Below are 20,832 nucleotides of genomic sequence, written 5' to 3'. Positions count from 1 at the left end.
TGTAACAAATATTGAAGGTATGGGTCTATCTTGTGTAAAAAAAGCCTGGCTTATCTCTAGGCATTCAAGCCTGGTTTTGTCTGAACTCACATTCCTTCTGTTTTAGAGCCACGATTAAATCATAATGGAACAGACAGTTTTACGCTCGTCTCTTGGGCTGTTGGTAAACCGCTCCTGTAGATTGTAACGGTATCATACAAATTCAAGAAATTGTTTATGTATGATACCAAATGTAAAAGTGAATGATTGCCAACATTTGCAGGCAGTTTTTTTTTTTACTTGGAAGCTTCTTCTACTAGCTTAATCTGCTCTTTTAGCCTCATTAGTCGGAGCGAAAGCTACCTTTAGTGAAAGTTTTGGTTTGAAACTTGAGGAGGGAACATATAATGATGGATTAAAAGTTTTAGTTTCCTTCAGCAAGACGTGAAGTAGCTCCAGAAAACCTCATTCAAACATAAATGAAGAAGCCCATTTGGAACAGACAGTTTTACGCTCGTCTCTTGGGCTGTTGGTAATCCGCTCCTGTAGATTGTAACGGTATCGAACATATTCAAGAAATTGTTTATGTATGATACCAAATGAAAAAGTGAATGATTGCCAACATTTGCAGGCAGTTTTTTTTACTTGGAAGCTTCTTCTACTAGCTTAATCTGCTCTTTTAGCCTCATTAGTCGGAGCGAAAGCTACCTTTAGTGAAAATTTTGGTTTGGAACTTGAGGAGGGAACATATAATGATGGATTAAAACTTTTAGTTTCCTTCAGCACGACGTGAAGTAGCTCCAGAAAACCTCATTCAAACATAAATGAAGAAGCCCATTTGGAACAGACAGTTTTACGCTCGTCTCTTGGGCTGTTGGTAATCCGCTCCTGTAGATTGTAACGGTATCGAACATATTCAAGAAATTGTTTATGTATGATACCAAATGTAAAAGTGAATGATTGCCAACATTTGCAGGCAGTTTTTTTTACTTGGAAGCTTCTTCTACTAGCTTAATCTGCTCTTTTAGCCTCATTAGTCGGAGCGAAAGCTACCTTTAGTGAAAATTTTGGTTTGGAACTTGAGGAGGGAACATATAATGATGGATTAAAACTTTTAGTTTCCTTCAGCACGACGTGAAGTAGCTCCAGAAAACCATATTCAAACATAAATGAAGAAGCCCATTTTTGATAGCTAATTTTTACAACCCATTGATGTAAAAGTTTCAGTGCTACAGATGTAACAAATATTGAAGGTATGGTATATTTTGTTTAAAAAACGCCTGGCTTATCTCTAGGCATTCAAGCCTGGTTTTGTCTGAACTCACATTCCTTCTGTTTTAGAGCCACGATTAAATCATAATGGAACAGACAGTTTTACGCTCGTCTCTTGGGCTGTTGGTAAACCGCTCCTGTAGATTGTAACGGTATCATACATATTCAAGAAATTGTTTATGTATGATACCAAATGTAAAAGTGAATGATTGCCAACATTTGCAGGCAGTTTTTTTTTTATTTGGAAGCTTCTTCAACTAGCTTAATCTGCTCTTTTAGCCTCATTAGTCGGAGCGAAAGCTACCTTTAGTGAAAGTTTTGGTTTGAAACTTGAGGAGGGAACATATAATGATGGATTAAAAGTTTTAGTTTCCTTCAGCAAGACGTGAAGTAGCTCCAGAAAACCTCATTCAAACATAAATGAAGAAGCCCATTTGGAACAGACAGTTTTACGCTCGTCTCTTGGGCTGTTGGTAATCCGCTCCTGTAGATTGTAACGGTATCGAACATATTCAAGAAATTGTTTATGTATGATACCAAATGTAAAAGTGAATGATTGCCAACATTTGCAGGCAGTTTTTTTTACTTGGAAGCTTCTTCTACTAGCTTAATCTGCTCTTTTAGCCTCATTAGTCGGAGCGAAAGCTACCTTTAGTGAAAATTTTGGTTTGGAACTTGAGGAGGGAACATATAATGATGGATTAAAAGTTTTAGTTTCCTTCAGCACGACGTGAAGTAGCTCCAGAAAACCTCATTCAAACATAAATGAAGAAGCCCATTTGGAACAGACAGTTTTACGCTCGTCTCTTGGGCTGTTGGTAATCCGCTCCTGTAGATTGTAACGGTATCGAACATATTCAAAAAATTGTTTATGTATGATACCAAATGTAAAAGTGAATGATTGCCAACATTTGCAGGCAGTTTTTTTTACTTGGAAGCTTCTTCTACTAGCTTAATCTGCTCTTTTAGCCTCATTAGTCGGAGCGAAAGCTACCTTTAGTGAAAATTTTGGTTTGGAACTTGAGGAGGGAACATATAATGATGGATTAAAACTTTTAGTTTCCTTCAGCACGACGTGAAGTAGCTCCAGAAAACCACATTCAAACATAAATGAAGAAGCCCATTTTTGATAGCTAATTTTTACAACCCATTGATGTAAAAGTTTCAGTGCTACAGATGTAACAAATATTGAAGGTATGGTCTATCTTGTGTAAAAAAAGCCTGGCTTATCTCTAGGCATTCAAGCCTGGTTTTGTCTGAACTCACATTCGTTCTGTTTTAGAGCCACGATTAAATCATAATGGAACAGACAGTTTTACGCTCGTCTCTTGGGCTGTTGGTAAACCGCTCCTGTAGATTGTAACGGTATCATACATATTCAAGAAATTGTTTATGTATGATACCAAATGTAAAAGTGAATGATTGCCAACATTTGCAGGCAGTTTTTTTTTTACTTGGATGCTTCTTCTACTAGCTTAATCTGCTCTTTTAGCCTCATTATTCGGAGCGAAAGCTACCTTTAGTGAAAGTTTTGGTTTGAAACTTGAGGAGGGAACATATAATGATGGATTAAAAGTTTTAGTTTCCTTCAGCAAGACGTGAAGTAGCTCCAGAAAACCTCATTCAAACATAAATGAAGAAGCCCATTTGGAACAGACAGTTATACGCTCGTCTCTTGGGCTGTTGGTAATCCGCTCCTGTAGATTGTAACGGTATCGAACATATTCAAGACGGTAGTTGGCTCTCTAGCACCTAGGAGAAATAGCGCAGGCTCGGTTTTACACCGAAATAGCGGCGGCCCAGGCAAAAGATCGGGAAACCGAAAATTTTAGAGATTTAATTAATGATGATTTTTTTCAAACCGCTGCTTTTAAAGTTCAGGGTGACGCAGGCGCAAAAACTCAGATTATACTGCATAAGTCTGTAAAACTCGAGCACGTGTATCGAGGAGCCAATGGCAGGTAGTTTTCTTAAGCAGAGAATCTCCCTCTCAATACAGGCAGCTAACGCTGTGTGTTTTCATTAAAATCGATGATTAAACTACTTTCGAATTACTCTCACTGGTCTCGTACTTTCACTATGCAACCTCATTAGTGTTCTTCCTATAAGTTTGCTGTTCTTAATTTTTACATGATATTTTATTAGTTTTTTTAATCAAATTTTCAATTTCATCGCTTTCGCTTTTACTTTTTATCGGCTAAGTTTCCGCTTTGTTTTTATCATGCGACTAAATTGCTCAATTGAGCTTTAGTTATCCTCACAATATAGTTTTTTTATTGTTTTGATGAACTTGTTTTGCTGATTGTTTGTAATTTTTTAAACCCTGAAATAGTAAATACTTCTTTTTTTTTGTTTTTAGTTCATAAGTTAACTCTTCCCAAATGATTTCGGCCTATATTTTATTGCCTCAGTGACTTAATTTTAAGTGGTTTCAAAGGAAACAGATTTTAAATGCTCATCTGTGGTTTGAACAAAATGCTTAACATCTTGGTAGAGTTTATATTTTACATGACAACAATTTTTTCTACTTTTTTGGCTTGATAGTTTTCGGTTTAATTCATATCGGCTTATCGACTTCATATTGTCTGTGTTTTGAGGGCGTGTGTGTGTTTTGAGAGCGAGGGGGACTTAATAACTCCTTATCAGTCATAATTTTTTTTCCACTTTTTTTAATTTCTGTTTCTATTCTTCTTAGTTTTCGGGCTTTATTATATCGGCCTAGTTGTCTCGTATTGTTTATTTTAGGAGAAAATAAGGTTTATTGAGTGTTATGAGGGCAACAAGGATATTTCAAAAGTCTAAAGTCTTGTTGATTTTTTTTCGGCTCAAAACGTTTCCACCAAGGTAATTGTTAGATTGGTAAGCTACCTTCCCAATTTGGGATGATTAAGGCGCAGCGTGAGCAGAGATTTAATCCTTCATAGAAGAAATCAGTCCAAAATGGTTGAAGCAGATTTTTTGTCAAAATTGCTTCTTTATCAAGCACTTAGCAAGCAGATACATTACTTTGTTATTTTATTTGGCGAATGCTTTCATTGTAGTATTATAAAACTTCTGGTACTAATTTATTGTTTTGATAAGCCAGCATATATCAAAAGACGACTGCTCGTATATCAAAACAAAGCCCTGAATTTTTCGACTGCACCTCAATTGCCCCTCAAATTTCGATTGCTACAAATTTTTTTTGCTTCCAACTGACTCTAAGATTTTTCAAAAAAATTCAATTTGTGTACTGGCAATATCACACACAGGTGCTATCTTTTGAGAAGAATTAAAATGACCTATTCTAGTTGGTGTCAATTCAAAGTGAATCTATTTTGATTGCGGATAACTTGCCAGCAAAGAATCTTTGCGTATTGAAAATTGAAAGCAACACTCATGCAGCGATGCTATACGCATTTCAGTTTGGTGCAAACTTAGCCGCCTGGCAATCCAAGTTTTCCAAGTCAACGCCCTCACGCTGTCATAGTTTGTAAAATTGGTCTGAAATAATGAAAAAAAAATCGCGCGTTTTGTTTTCTTCAGTTTTTTTACAAGTCGGAACAAAAAAACTGCTAGTATCAGCGCAAAACACTGAAAATTACGAATGCTTTCTTTAGGTCTATGTATTAGTGATCACTTTGAAAAAAGCTAAAAATTTTTTAAAAAGAAAATAACTCGAAAATTGGGCCACTGGAAGATTTTACGTTATATAGTAAGATGAAGCTAGGGGAGAAAAGCTTAAACGTCTATGACTTGATAGCTCAGTATAAGGTTCTTGATAATGTTGGAATAAGCTTATTCAGGAAAAAAACGCCATGTTTCTCGGGAGATGAATCATATCCGCGATATTAGATGTCATAATCTTGGGATATCATCAGAACGCGTATTGCACATGTGTCCTCGCCAATGTTTTCCTAGCGTTGTTTAGAACTAGATGTTCAAACGAACTAGATGTTCAAATTAGATGTACAAGATGTTTTGGCAGGCTTATCCAATTATCATTAAAGGTCCTCTAAAGTTTAAGAAGAGATCCAACGACTTTTGTAAAGAAGCGAATAGTCCTAATGAGTTTTCAAGAATGGTCCAAGAAGCTCATCAAAATGCTTTTGGGTGAAAAGCAAAAAAAAATTCCTCGAGTTCTATTGGATTTAGTTTTGATTGTTTTAAGTACTTAGTTGTTTCTGATCAGTAGGCTCTCGCTTTTATGGATCAGCTCTTTTGTTTTGTTTCTTTTCCCTACTAGATGTCTTTTGTATTGTACATGTGTCCTTGCCAACTTTTATCTAGTTTTCTTTTGAAGCTGTCGATCAAAATGGCCGTGATCAATGTCTCGGGTAGACTGTTCCAGAAGTATATTGCACTCGCTGTGAAAAATTTATTTTGTGTTCAAGGTTTGGCTTCTTTGGATTAAGTTTCATATTGTTAGCTCTCGTCTCTCGGTTGTTCATTTCAAATAATTCTTCAGTTGCTTCGTTGTCATATCGTCCGTCAAGATCAAAAGGATTTCGATCATTCGACTCCTCTTTCTTCTGCTTTGTAGTACAAGGAATTTTAGAGTTCCTAAGCGTTCCTCTTATTTTCCCTCAGGCTATCAAGCTAAATGGCTATCAATGTTTCCCTTCTTTGTACGCTTTCGAGCTCAATTATAAGTTTCTTCAAATTACGGTAGCAAACTTGATTGGAAAATTTATATGAGGTCTAACCATCGTTTTGTGAAAGTTTTGGAATGTATTTTAGTCAAGTTTTTGGCAACTGTGGTTATAGAGTTTATGATAAAAGTGGTTATAGAATTTGTCTTTCCCGTTTTTGAAAATGAGTTTTCTCAAAAAAATATTTTCTGGTCGATCGTCATTCCAAGATCTTTCACAGAAGTTACATCTTTCAAAACTTCATATACAATTTGGTATGATTGTTGTTCTGTACTTTTCTGCGCCTTTAGGGTAAGTTTCACACATTTGTCAACGTTAAATTTCAACAGCGCTTCTTCTGACCAACGTTTAATTTTCCATAATCCCTTGTGTTGGAAATTGCCATCACTTGCAGACCTAATTTTTTGAACAATATGAAACTTAATCCCAAGAAGCCAAACCTTGAACTAAAAAGAAATTGTTTCACAACGAGTGCGATATACTACTGAAATAGTACCCGATACATTGATTGCGGCCATTTCGATGGATAGCTTCAAAATAAAAGAAGATAAACATTAGCAAGGACACATGTACAACACAAAAAACATCTAGTAAGGAAAGAATTGAAGCAAAAGAGCTGATCCATTCTTGAAAACTCATTAGGACTGTTCGCATCTTTGTTAAAGTCGTTAGATCTCTTACTAAACTTTGAAGGACCCTTAATGATAAATTAGATAAGCCTTCCAAAATCCCTAAAGCTCTTTGGGAGCCTTCCCAGTCCCGAAAAAAACCTTTGGGAGCCTTTGAGAACACTTGAGAAACCTTTGAGTGTTTCTTAATGAATCTTTTGGTCCATTTCAGCTCTCTCAAACAGGTGGCCTGTGTCAAACACTTCATTGGCATCTGCTGGATCATTCATTTAAGTCGGCACTTAAATTCATTTAAGGATTGTATAAGTATTAATCTCTGGATCATAAAATGATTCAAAAGCTCAAAAACATCAACTATCAAATATCAAATATAACCAGGGCTCGTTATTTTCACTCGGGAGCGATATTTGGGTTTAAAATCAAGCTTCAAAATATTTTTTTATACACAAGCGAGGTTGAGCTTTGCACCACCTCCGATACAGCATAAAAACAAAACGAAATCAAAATGTCAAAAAAACGAGCGCTATCATAATGAATAATCCTAGTTTTGAAACCAAAACATGCCGAGACAATAAAATGTGATATCAGCACCTAAGGTAGCTTATCAATCTAACAAACACCTTGGCAGAATACTTTTAAGCGGAAAAAAGACAACAAGATTTAAGACCTATGAAAAGTCCCCGTCGCTCTCATAACACTCGACGAACATTATTTGCTTGTCAAATCAACCAATATGAGAAAACTAAGCCGATTCCTCGATATAATATAGCCCGAAAATTAAGAAGACCGAAAAAAAAAGAAAATAAAAAATGAAAATATATTAATCAGGAAGAGAAATAAAACTGGTCCCAGTACTGATCCCTCAGGGATTTGCTGAATACCGGCTTTCATGTCGACTTTTCTTGGTTTACAATCACTCCTTGTCCTTGATGAGAGAAAACCAGTTATCCAAGTGATATATTTTTTAGTAATTTCATATATTTTAGTGAATATACTAGTCGTCAGCGCGGTACCGTATTGAATGATTTCTGGAAGTCAAAGAGTATGATGTCGATTTCCTTATCTTGTTATAATGCACTGGTATAGAGCAACTAATCCATAGCATTCTTCAATGGCATTTAGTAGTTCCAATTGTGTTGATCTCTTGGGAAGGAATCCACATCTATCATGTATCTTAATTTTTCCCTTCAAATGAGTTGTTCTTTCATGTTACAGCAAGATTGTTAGACTTACAGGCCGTTAATTACTTAGGTCTTCTTTGGCATCCTTTTTGTAGATAGCCGATATATTTGTACGCAGCCAGTCTGTAGGTGAAAATGCCAGTGTTCCAAGAATCCGTGAACACTGTTGCCAACACCCGTGATTTCAATACTAAATTTCGACTGAATTATCTGGTATATTTCATCTGCACCGGTCGGTTTTGAGGTGTCAAGTTCCAATTAACGGAGAACTTCAACTCTTTCGAATTCAATATCTTTGTTCATGACTATTGGGGCATCTGATATAATATCTAAGTTTCCAGTGGGTTCTGATGTGAAGATGGAGAAATATTCCAGAGTACCTCGGCTTTCTTTAGATCCGTATTGGTCATACTTTTATCAGTTTTTCTAGTCAATGTATTGATTCTTTGGATTTTGTTTTTAGGTTGACGAAGATCCGAAATTATTTCGTCTCCTCTTTTGCGTCTTCATAGTGTTTTCTGGTCAGTTTTTTGAATAGGTTCCTGTAAGTGTTGTAGTATCTCTTTGAAACAGGGTGCCCAGCTTCACAATGCGTTTTCCATAATCTCTTTAAGTTTTCGACTGCGACTCGAATTTCTATACTTAGTGGTGTTCTATGTTTTTACTTTTTGATGGCTACGAAAGGCACATGTTTTTGAATAGCTGATTCTAGGATGCTTCTGAGATTTTTCCAGTTGGTTGGGGATTTTCCTAACTGCTCTTTGACGTTTCGCCTCATTTCGAGGAAGTTTGCTTTGATGAAGTTACCTCGTTTCCGGTTTTTCAAATTTATTTCAAGGTCAAGGTTTCACGGGTGTCACACATAAACGGGTGTCACTAAGTTTTCAAGGGTATCACTCAATTTTCATGGGTGTCACACAAAAACAATCGCAGCTTGAGTACGTTATTGTATCACAGAAGGCACTAGTGAAGCAATGCTACTCAAGAAAGACTACAGTGATTACCGGACCATTTAGCACTTGTTGTCGAACCTAGAGTTCCCATGCCTAGAGTACGGCGTAAAGTGTCTTCCCGTGATCAACGACATCACAAAAGATGCCATTTGAACCTCGCTTTGGATGAAATTGATTTCAGTCCCCTTTTTTGGATCGAAGACCCTCAGGTTGAGTCGGACTCTATGATCGATACTCTATTTGATCTATACAAGTTATATCGCCCAGCCAAAACCGTTAAATTTTCCAAATAGACCCGCCCTACATGAGCCCACTAGTAAAGCTCCTACTGAAGAAGAAACAGCAGTTGATGAGAAGACACAAACATCGTGATGCAGATCTCGTATCCTAGCAAATCAGTGCCCTACTTGTTAGCAATATTGCCTCGGACAAAAAAGCTAAAGGGTCAGCTAAGTGGTGGGAAAAGTCAACAACTTGTCTGGTCGGCAGCAGAAAGAAGTATTACGCATTCCTTTCTCAGCAGAAGAAATGAATATGTACTTCTGCAGTATTTCCACTGTTACCAACTATCAAGATCCTATTTTCCTATTTTGTACTTCATCAGAGTTGCCTGAAATTATGTTTATAGTTATCTAGAGCGGGTCAAGACCACTGCAGCTGGGCATGACGATCTCCCACATTGGTGTATCAGAAAAAAAAGCACATAATCTGGATGGACCGTTACATCATCTCTATAACCTTTGTATTCAATATCAAATTTTGCCTAATGTATTCAAGTTATGTTAGGTAGTACATATTACGAAGTCAAAATTTATCTCTCAATGCAACAGGCTTCGGCCCATATCAGTTACCACGATACTTGCTCGGATTTTTGAAAGACTCTTATACGATCAAATTGTTTCCAATTCATATAATTTGTGGCTGAATAGGAACCAATTTGGTTTCAGAAACATATCTTCGACTTGTTGTGCGCTTAGTAATTTAATGGACGACTGCAAGTCTCTCGAGAAACAGTGATGCCATTTTAGCCGAATCTTTTCTTTGGATCTTAGCAAAACCTTTGACAGAGTGCCACAACATCTCATATTCTCACAATTATCTCAAGTTGTCCCGAGTGTGAACCCCTATATTGTAAACTTGATTCGTTCTTTTTTGATGCACCGGAAACAGTTTGTTGTTTATGACAACCACAGATCATCAACGAGCTATACCAATAGTGGTGTACCGCAGGTGACTGTGATGAGTCCCCCGTGTTTTAATCTTTCATATGACGACTGCCAAGTTACTAAAACCCTGGCGACATCTGCAAAGTTTCCAGATGTCAACATCTCCTGCATCGGTGGTAAACATGGAGTTGACTCGGTAAATCAAGCCTTCGGTCACATCATGGAATGGTTTGAATCCAATAATCCTATCGTGAACAATGAGAAATCCAAAGAACTTCAGATCAAAGTATCTCACTCAGTTACTGTCCAACCTGTTCATGACATTGAGATCACCAACAAACTTAAAGTTCTAGGCATCACATTCACCGATAAACTCTCTTTTGAGCCTCACATAACAAAGGCAACCAAAAAAGCATCATGACAGCTGTATTTGCTGTTAAACTGAAAAGCCTCGGATACACCAAAACTGAACTCAATATTCTCTACAATTAGCTTGTTATGCCCATCCTATTGTATGGTTTTCAAGTATGGGGTGGCGCACCCCAACAATTGCTCGACAAGATAGACCGAGTCCAGAGGAGGGCTGTTGATGCAGGCGTTATTCAAGCGGTTTGTCTCAATCAAGGTCTTAGTAAGGAAAAAGGAGGAAAAACTTTACCGAATTATACCGAGAGATGACAACCATATTCTCACAAGCAAAATTCCATCTCGATCAGAGTATAGCGAAGAAAAATTGAAAGCGCGAAACCCAATTAGCAACTATATGATGAAAGAAAAGTATATGCGGCATTTCCCTGACAGATTCTTGAGAAACTACAATTTTTAGATGTAATTGTCAATCAGTAGTACTTTACTGATTTCAATTAGGACTAAATTATTTTAAAAAGTTTTATTAGTAAGTAAATTTTAAACGTTTTTGCAGTTATGTGGCTCGACAAAATTTTTACAATAAATTAATTTAATTGACAATAAGACACCAATTTACACATGTTATATACAATAATTCACATAAATTTTGGTTCTAAGCCATCAGGTTAAAAATTTAGCCAATCACAGTTGACTTTTAAAATTACTTTTCAGATTAAAATTTTTTTAACCTCTAAAATTGATAAAGTAATTTTTAATTATTTTGTCTGGAAGTTTCTGAGTCATAATTTTGATTTAGATATGTACGTTTTAAATAAAAAACCAAAAAAAAAAATCGGGACTAATTTTTCAGTGTTAACTCCCTGCTCCTAAACTCATCGCGCGTGTTCAAGCCCAGTTTCTCTTTCCTGATATGTATTGCCTCTAATATCAAAAGTTTTTTTGGTTGTTTGACCTGTCTATAATTTCCCAACTAAGATCTGCGCTATTTCCACCAAGAATGCATTGCTGAAGGTGGAGGCCTTCCGGTGAGTCTGTTTTCTCTAAATGAGCCTCAATTCTAGTGGTTAAATGTCCAACATAGGTGGAAGTGCGTCCCCTACAAGACAATTATACCATTCTTGACTTGAGGTCATTCGAAAATGCTGGATTTAGTGAGGATAAACACGATTCTTGTTTTCTTGTGGTGAAAACCACTTGCGCGTCAGTTAAATTTCGTAACTTGCTTGCAAAATATTGTCTTTGGCTACCTTCATATTGCACCATCAGCATTGATGGCTTCACATCCTTTGGTGATTGAGTTGACGAACTCCTCTCACTATCCACGGGCTTGTTTTTACACTTGATGATTTTGCACAGGGCGTCTAAGGCCAGCTTTGAGGATCAATTTTCAGGGTACTGATTTTTCAGCCATTGCGCCCCAATAGTTTCCATAGCCTTATCAAATTACTGGCAGTTAGATGTACTCCTAAAAATTCTGTGTACAGTGCCTTGGATGACACTACGCTTTTACTGTGTTGGGGCGCAGCTTCTATAGTTCAGTTTAGTTCCAGTATCTGTTGGTTTTTGATACCAATTGCAGGTTACACCCCTATCCTGCAATACATTCATGTTCAAATCCAGAAACGGCAAATTTCTCTCTGAATTAGTTTCCTCTAGAGTGAACTGTAGATTTGGATGAAAAGAATTGGCGGCATCGAGAACACATCTCTGCTCACCTCTGACTGTTCCAACAAGGTCATTCACATACCTGAGGAGCAATTTTTTTTATTTATGTAATTAAATGATGCACACGCATCAATGAATCTATCAGTTCTGAAAAAAATCTTCTCTCCATGTAAAAATAATCTTTTCGCGATTTAAGTAATCAAACTTAAATTTGAACTGTTTCCTATTTCTAACTGGAGCCGCATTACTGGATTGCCGTAAACAAAACAAAAAATGACTAGGAAAGCAAAATTGTCACAAAATTACAACCTTTATCAGAAATATTAAAATCTAAAACTGTTTCCAAACTAAGTAAGGAAAAAAATCCAATGGGCTTTTAACTTTTTTTTGTGCACCAATTTTGTTTTCATAAAACTAGGTTTTTTTCAAGCAATATTTTTTCGGCTCTGCGGGATCAATTTTTTTTTCGGCTATGCGGGATAAAAAAAATTTTGGTCTTTCCGGGAACGTTTCTTTTTCAGCTATGCGTAACTAAGTTTTCGGCTATCCAGTAAAAAACATCAAATAACAGCAGTAATAAGTAAGTAAAATCTACAAATCACACTTGCCGTGGCGCCACTTCAATTACAAACAAGTTCCAAAACTTGTGACTAACTACAAACAAGTTCGAGCTCAAAACCCTAATTATCCCCGAAACAATTCAAAGCTCCAATAACAATGATGTGAACAGCAAACTCTACATTCATAACCATGTGCTGTTTGACTTAATTAATAAATTTGTTCATCCACACTAACTCACTAATTCGCCCAATCGTAACCTAAATCTAACCCTTCATATGTTCTGCCAAGACGGCATCCACTTCTCGTTCTTTGGTAATGAAATCTTTCAAAGTTTTCTTGCTTATAATATATATAAATTCTCTTGATAATCCGACGATACCGTTCCTCCTCAAATAATGTCCAATCAATTACATTGTATCATTGGTAACAACCACCTACGCGGCCGTGGAAAATGATGCACAACATGCGCAGCCTATATTCATGTCAAATGCAGAGGCCTTAACCGAGCCAGCGATCGCCACGAAAATTTCAGCTGCATTCGCTGCTCCTCCCTGATTACAGACAACACTACAACTGACATTCAAGCCCATCCAACTGGGTTGTCTAAAAATCAAGCTACCTTTTGACTAAGAATGTTTAAGATTTTAAGAATGGTCAATTCAATCATCGTCAGTCCTAGACACACACGACCCCATAACAGCTATTTCTGAGCAAGAAAAAATCTGTACAAAAATAAAAACACTTAAAACTGAAAGAACGAACCAATAGAGAACTAACCTTTTGAACATTTTGAGCGACAATGAATAATACGAACTTGAGCTGGCGTCCAAACAAGGAGCCTCAAACTGGTTAAGTGCACTGCCTCTTAGCAGACATAATTTTAACCTCAACAAATCCGAATTCGGTGATGAAATTTATCTCAGATACGGATGGGATCCAACCAACATTCCACTTACATATGCATGTGGTCTATCTTTCGACCTTACCCACGCCCTTCACTGTGCAAAGGGATGATACACCCACATGAGACAAAACGAAATCAGAGATACCTTTGCCACCCTCATGAGCGTGGTTTGATGTTGAAATCGAGCCGAAACTTCAGTCGTTGCAAGGTGAGAGCTTTGTCAACAATTCAACCACAACTGATTAAGACACTCGACTAGATGTTAAGTCAAATGGATTATGGGGCTCAAGGTGTAGCCAAACCTTCTTTGATGTCAAAGTCTTCAACCCGCACGCAAAAACTTCACGAAGACTACTGAAAGACGCCTATAACTACCACGAATCACTAAAAAACTCAAAATACCAACAGAGAATTCTACAAGTCGAACAGAGCAGCTTCTGCCCGCTCATTTTTGACTGCAGTGATGGTGCCGCTCCAACAGCTGCTCGGACAAGGCAGCGCATAGCTGAAAAACTTAGTGAAAAAGGCATGAAAGCTACGCTGAAACAATAAACTATATAAGAACTAAGATGAGCTTCACGCTGCTCAGCAGCCCTATCCTTTGTATACGGTGATGCAGATCACTGCGGAAGACGCAATTCATAAACAATTCAATTAGTGCTGTTGTAGAGGAGGGACTGAAGTAAATACTTTTAATGACAACGCATTAAATGCTGACTTGACTTAATTCCTGCAATATTGTTTATCGATGTATTTATATAATGCTGGTATGGGCTCTATCAGGCTTGTGCACGACCATACCTAAACGGAAGGGCCCCTTTTTGTCATTTACTATTTTTTTAGTAAATATCTTGAGAAAAATTTGGGGAGCAAGCGCCATAAAGTGTACAATACAGCAATGTAAATGCCTTTGTCGCAATCTTTTTGATGGTTTCAAAGCAACCATCTTCAATGTAACATTCGCCCGGAAGATACATATCGACGGAAAAAAAAACTAAGTCCTAAGACGACTGGCTAACGTCTAAACAGAGCTTTACATGTTTTTAACCGTCTCTACCAAGCCAGTACTTTCGGTGGTCTTTCTAACATCGGGTCGACAAAAACGTTACTGCTTTCGGCTTCGGTCAAAACACTCAAATTAACTAGATTACATGCAGAAATAGTGAGCTCATGGCTGGGTCTCAGTATCCCCAGACCACGAGGTCACTCCTAAAATCAGAGCTACTACTACTTATTGAATTATTATTGTTTTTGTTCAGTAGATAAAAATCATCATCTCCATCGAAGATGGATCAACCCTTTCCCCCAACTCCTAGCTTCTCATCCTAGCAAAATGAATTCAGATGTTAATTAAATTCAAATCAAGACAAGACAGGTAAGCTAAAAGTTTATATAAAACACTATCAGTTCCAGTCCCGAGACCCCTCCGGATTCCTGAATGATGGCCCTTATTCTCCTTCCGGAAGGCTGGTTTTCCACCCTTCACCGTTGTTTGCAACGGCCTTGCAACTATTGTAGCGACACAATAGTTGCAACTCGGAGCGGTCTCTGCTACTTCTGCAATTCGTCGCTGTTTTTCAAGCACAATCTCCGTTGTTAACGCTATCGCAACTAATGTTGTTGTGTTGTTCTTCCAGTTTTCTGCCAAAATGGCCGTTTCTGACGTTTCTCAGAAATATGACGTCATACTTCGAATTTTTAAAATTTCAAAATACCAGAATATCTTGACCTTCACCGTTTGACTAATCGTTCCAATAACGTCGTTAATCGCTTAAAACCGTCAATTCGGAAGGTTCGCTGTTAAAAAACTCGAATATGCTGAATCTGAATTTTGGTCCATTCTGGTCGAATGTCACATACTCCCCGGACAGTCCGGTCAATGTCCTCATTGAGTCTCGCAATGTTCGTAAAATAAGTACAGTATCATCGAACAGAATTTACAAAATGCACGAAATTACTTTTATCCACGTCATATCGACTCACTGCAGAATATAATTGGCATCATACTACATCACTATAGCCTTCAAATTCTTTCATTTATCTGCACATTTAGTATATGACCTAAGATAAAAACATATTTTCCGACTTTCAAAGTCAATGTCCTGATTAAAAACTTTTTCTCCTAGATTTAAAAGGTGTTGGTTTGCAGGACAGTCCTGCCAACCAACAAGCTAAAATTATCCTACTATGCTTCTTCCCTTCGGAAATCCTGCTTGTTATTGTCCTGAATATTAAAACTAAGAAACTCTGTGGTTAGAAAGAACAATGAAACAATCTCCCTCTTCGAGAGATTACCCAAGCCTTTCATGTCACCACAAAGTGATCAGTTCTCCTAGCTGATTAAAAACAGTCATGCAGGCTGGAATATTTAAATATACTTTTTACTCAAGCCTTTCTAAATAAATAGTAAGTAAGTGTCTCTAAAGCCACTTAACTAAAATCAAAATGCAAATTTGTAAATGCAACCATTTCAAAACTCAACTAAATGTTTCAGTTTTCAATTACGACTTGGTTGCTTAATTTCTCACTTGAGTTTTTTCACACACATAAAACAATTCTGAGTTTTAACTTTTCTTCATCACTCCTTTGTTTTCTTCTTTTTTCGTCGTTTAGAAGTTCTAAAACTTCTAAATTCTTCTAATTTCGTCTCTTTTTGCATCTTTTTTTTCGGCCATTCGTCAATGTTCCATCTCTTCCTCCTGTGATACTGACTCTGCACTTTCAGTTTCTGGGTCCTGCAACACGTCGTTAGCTATCCTGACGCTGTTGGAAGCAGTCCTCCAACACTTCTGCTCTTCTACCCTCTGTTTGCAACAAGGTAGGGGATCCACGTTAGATTCTCTGTTCCTGCAGAAGCTGTTGTGGAGACAGAACGTCACATTTCTCTTCAAATCTTCCTTCAACATCTCTGCCTTCTCCTTTCCACTACGTTAACTTGTCCTGGGAATTCTTTTCACAGCGGTGGTCACTGCATTCCGATGAGTCACGAGAGCTCGCTTGAAAGCTCCTGCTCCAATGTCCAGCTGATATTCACTGTACACTCTGCCGTGCTTCGACATATGCTTCTTAGCATATTCGTACAACCATGCAGTCATGTTAGCTCTGAACCATGGCATCAATCGTTTTCTTGCCCATATCTTCTTCACTTCCATCGGAATGTTTAGAATCTTGCACATTGTCTCAAAAAGATCTAAATCTTTCAGACAATCCAATTTCCGCAACTGTTCTCTCGTTGGTGCCTCCTGTCTGTTGTTTTCTTTCACATGAGCTTCCAGCCATCGTATCGCCATCATAACTCCCACTATCACTATTGTTATGGGCTGTGATGAGTCTGGTAAAACCATGGAGAGCAGCTCTCCAGAGTCCCAGATCAACACCAGATTACTACGCTTGGGATACCACCAGGTCTGCAGCAAGCAGTGGCAGGGAAACTCGTCATGTGTCAACATCATGCTCCTCCAATTACGTTTTCCCGAAGCTTCCAGTAATCGTTCCACTTCCATCATCACTCGGTGGACTTCATCATTCTCTTCTACTGTATTGTAATCTGTAACAGTTGATCCTCTCTGTTTCTGTCTCTCAAAGTCACTGAAGTTCCCATGAACTTCTTTCCCAGTATCGATTCCAACTCCTCCTTGGTTTTCTCTGGAACTGCTGAGAACATCTTACATAGCAACTCGTAAGATTTCTCGGACATTCTCGCCAGTCTCACACACTTCGGCACTGAGAAGGCTTGATCCACGATCGTTCTCGTACTCTTTACATCCACGGCTACGAAATGCACCGGGTATCTGCTCTTGCACATTGGAGCCAATGTCGAACCCACCAAATATCGTGCTCCTGATGGTCTACAATAAGTCTCACTGTGTCTGATGTTCATTTCGGCCTCGATTGCTTCCCTCCATTTTCCTATGTGTTTCTGCTCGGTTTGCAGAACTCCTGGGAATACTTCTACACTGATGGCAGTGACCATCTCATGTCTCTGTTCTAGAATCAATAGTGACTCTAAAGAACTAAACATGCTGTAGAATCCTAGTGCAGTCACTAGATTCACCTCGGTTCCTCCATGACAGTCCGCTATCAGTTCTGTTTCCGTTCTTGCTTTCATCGCGACTTTTCCAAACAATATCGTCAATTGCTTGTGTTGTCTCTCTAGGGTCTTCACACAGTCCAGACCTCCACAAACGTGACCCTCCAGTCCACAGACTTCCGCCAGACAGCTACCAGGTTTGACCCAGTCTTCTGGTCCCCAGCCAGGCAACTCCACTTTATCTTCTCCGTTGCTCCTAGAGGTCGTTATCATCACATTACATATGATGTTAAGGTCACGCAGGTTACAGTCTGCATTCAGCTCCCTCTGCACGTCTTGTGTCGCCCGTAATATCGAGTCAGCGTTGGGACTAGGACACCATGATGGCCTCATCAATTCCCACACTGCCATCAATTCCCGACGACCAGTTACAATTCTCGACGACCAGAATCTTAGCAACACTGCCTGCTCGTAATCGAAGAAGCAATCGCGTATGTCTTCACTCAGGAAAGGGTTGTACGCTATCCCTATGATTCCGGATACGTAGTTGTACGACATCTTCTTGATCGGTCCACAGTATTCACTGGATTTCGGCAGTGCCCCCATAGATTCTTTAGTGAGTCTCAGCTCCTTGTTTGAGAATCTTCTGATTTCGTCTATCTTTCTCATGGGCTCTAACTCCTCGGGTTCCTTCATATTTACCCTCATCGGTTTGCTTTGCTGCATATCCAGCAGTGCTAGCAAGAGTAAGGCTTTCGCTTGCTCATCGCCTTCCCTCAGCATCTTAACACAAGTGTTCAATGCAGGTACTGAAATCTGCTCCATCATGAATCGAATGAAACAGAGAGCGTCTCTCCGCTTCGCACTCTTGGATTATCAGATCCCTCAGATTCGTCATAAGGAAAACCTTCTCTTCTTTTGACCTCTTCCTTTCTTCTGAATCATATTCTTCGCGAGTCAGTCCCATCATACACCAGGCAAACCGCAGTTGTAACTCTGTTCTTACGTAAGGTACTGCCATGAGAGCGTGTATTCTTGGCGCAGTCCTCATCTCTTCTTCGAAGTACCGTAACACCACTACTTTTCTTGGAAGGCTCACCAACTGCTCCATCGTTTCTACCTGTATCTCAGACGACGCTAAAGTCCCGTACGCCTTCTGCTTGAGGGTGGTGCCTTGCAACATTGTCTCCAGATAACCCTCCATGGCACTCTTGTCTTCCAAAGCCATCACATACCCTCTAGCCAAGTTTCGGTACTTCAACATTTCCATGTATCCACCGGCGGGTTCATCTATCGACACAGCCTCCGATACTTTCAGTCGGTTATATTCCACTGGTACTAGTTGTCTTGCGACATTTCCCTTTCCGTGATTCATGGAAGATGGCTCAAAGTCTTTCATTGTGCTCTCTCCACATTGGCTGAGTATTTCCATTTCTAAGGTTGCTCCAGTCAGAGTGCGGTCACTCCTCTTGGATTTATAACCTGTTGACTTTATTCCCGCCATGAGAATGGGTGGCACCATCGCTATATCAGTCAACATTTTATCTGTGCCAGGCAATTGATAATCACCTTGTCCCAAATCCATGACTTCTTCGACTCGTTTCTTTTTCGCTGAATTGACAGCTCTCATCGATATCTCCGAATCCACCTTCGTCTTCCTACTCTCCTTGTCATCATTCTGCTGCCTAACTTCATTTTCATCGCGTTGATCTTATCAATCACCAATTTCGATCGCATCGTTCCTCTCCTGGTTCTTGACAGATACACCACCTCTCCTTTATCGTCCTGCAGTGTCATCTTGATGGGAGAATTCGCTTCACTTTCATCAGTGGCTGAGTCAATCAACAAGTCACTCAATCTTCCTTCACACTCATCCAGCTTGTCAAGGACTTCCCGCATCAAGGGTCGGTTGAGACCTGTTTTCAAAATGGACTGGGTCCCTTAGCTCTGAACCACTGTCCAGACTTCTTCCATGAACGCCACTCTGTCCAATTTGCATCCCGTCCTACTTTCGTGGTCTCGGTGATGTACTTCCCATTCTTCTTCGGGCAACGTTCCCAAGAAAGGTACTCTGGCTGAGCCCTTTATTCTTCTTCTTCTAGGTGATTCCATGAGGATTCTTTGTTCGTTATTTCTTGAATTGCCAGGAGAGCTGCTCTCCGGCAAATTCCGTTTCATTTCCATAAAGGCTGACGGAGGCTCCAGTGTCGAAATGCCTTCATCCGCTGGCTCAGTCGTCTCTAACGTATCCGCGTTGTTCTCAAGATCACTGAAGATATTGAAATCCAGGCTGGATACTCCTCTTGTCGATGCCCTGTTGTCTTCCCCACCAGCTTGACTTGCATCTTGTTGCATGGGTTCTTCGGTTTGACGGCTTCCTCCCTGTCCATCATCTCCTTCTGACATATCCTTCTTTGAGCTCGAGGGTCCTTGCTTATCATTGTCGGTTCCCTCCGGAAACTTCGGTATGATCAATGTACCGGCCGATCTATCTTCCTCTTCTCCATGGACCAATTTGATTTCCTCACAACCGAAGGGTGCTAGGAAGGTTCTCGTTCGCAGCGTTCCTACTACCGTCAACTCCGGTTTCACACTAGTCAGGATCAAGGAGGCCTCAGGCAGTTCGGTCCTGCCTCTCATCTTCATAGGCGCTAAGCCTAATCCCGCCCATTCCTCATCAAATCTTCCAGGCTTGGGAGTCGCGGCTTTGCTTATTCGCCTTCTCGTTGCTTGATCCGTATAGGCAAATCGTGTGTACTGTAACACAGCAGCATTTCTTCCCACAAAGTATGTATCCATCGTTGCTACGAAATTCCCTTTTCTCCTTTCATTGGTTTCGAATGCTCTCAGCCTAGGAGTTTGTACCACGGAGACTGCTCCGAGCAACATCCTTCTTATCAGAGGGAATTCAGGGATTGCCTCCGGCAGCTTCTCGTAATCACCCCAGTCTTTCGTCTCTTCTCTCACTTTATGATAAGCTGCAGTGAGACGAGGCACTCTGGTTATCTCACCATTCATTTTATCATAGGGTCTCAGATTCGAAAGCTTCGAAAACACCTCGATGTGTCCTCTTTCTACTTCTCCCATGCGATCACGGAAGTGATCGTCAATATTGATAACTGTCATCTCTGGCTCTGATATTTTCGCAAATAACAGATCTTCACTCATGAGATCCCGCAATGTGTGCTGCTCACACCAGTTCAGTGCACTACCGTCCACTGCTGATATGAGGTTCAGGTGCAGCACCGACCTCCTATACGCCTCCACCTTAACGTCAGGGAACGCAAACGTGACTGCTGGTCCATAAATCACTGTCACAAACTCCGTGACTCCTCTGATCAGTGCTAAGGGATCGGTTCTCATAAGCAAGCTCAGATCGGTTAACAGGGGCATGCCTCCAACATGTCGTCTAACATCTTCTTCTCCTTCGATAGTCTCATCTTCTCCCGTTCCAAAGAGATTTTGTTGTAAGAGATATTGGATCAGAGTGTG

This window comes from Symsagittifera roscoffensis, chromosome 1 (genome assembly GCF_963678635.1).
Source record: "Symsagittifera roscoffensis chromosome 1, txSymRosc1.1, whole genome shotgun sequence".
Lineage (NCBI taxonomy): Eukaryota > Metazoa > Xenacoelomorpha > Acoela > Convolutidae > Symsagittifera > Symsagittifera roscoffensis.
This window is presented reverse-complemented; position numbering follows the sequence as displayed.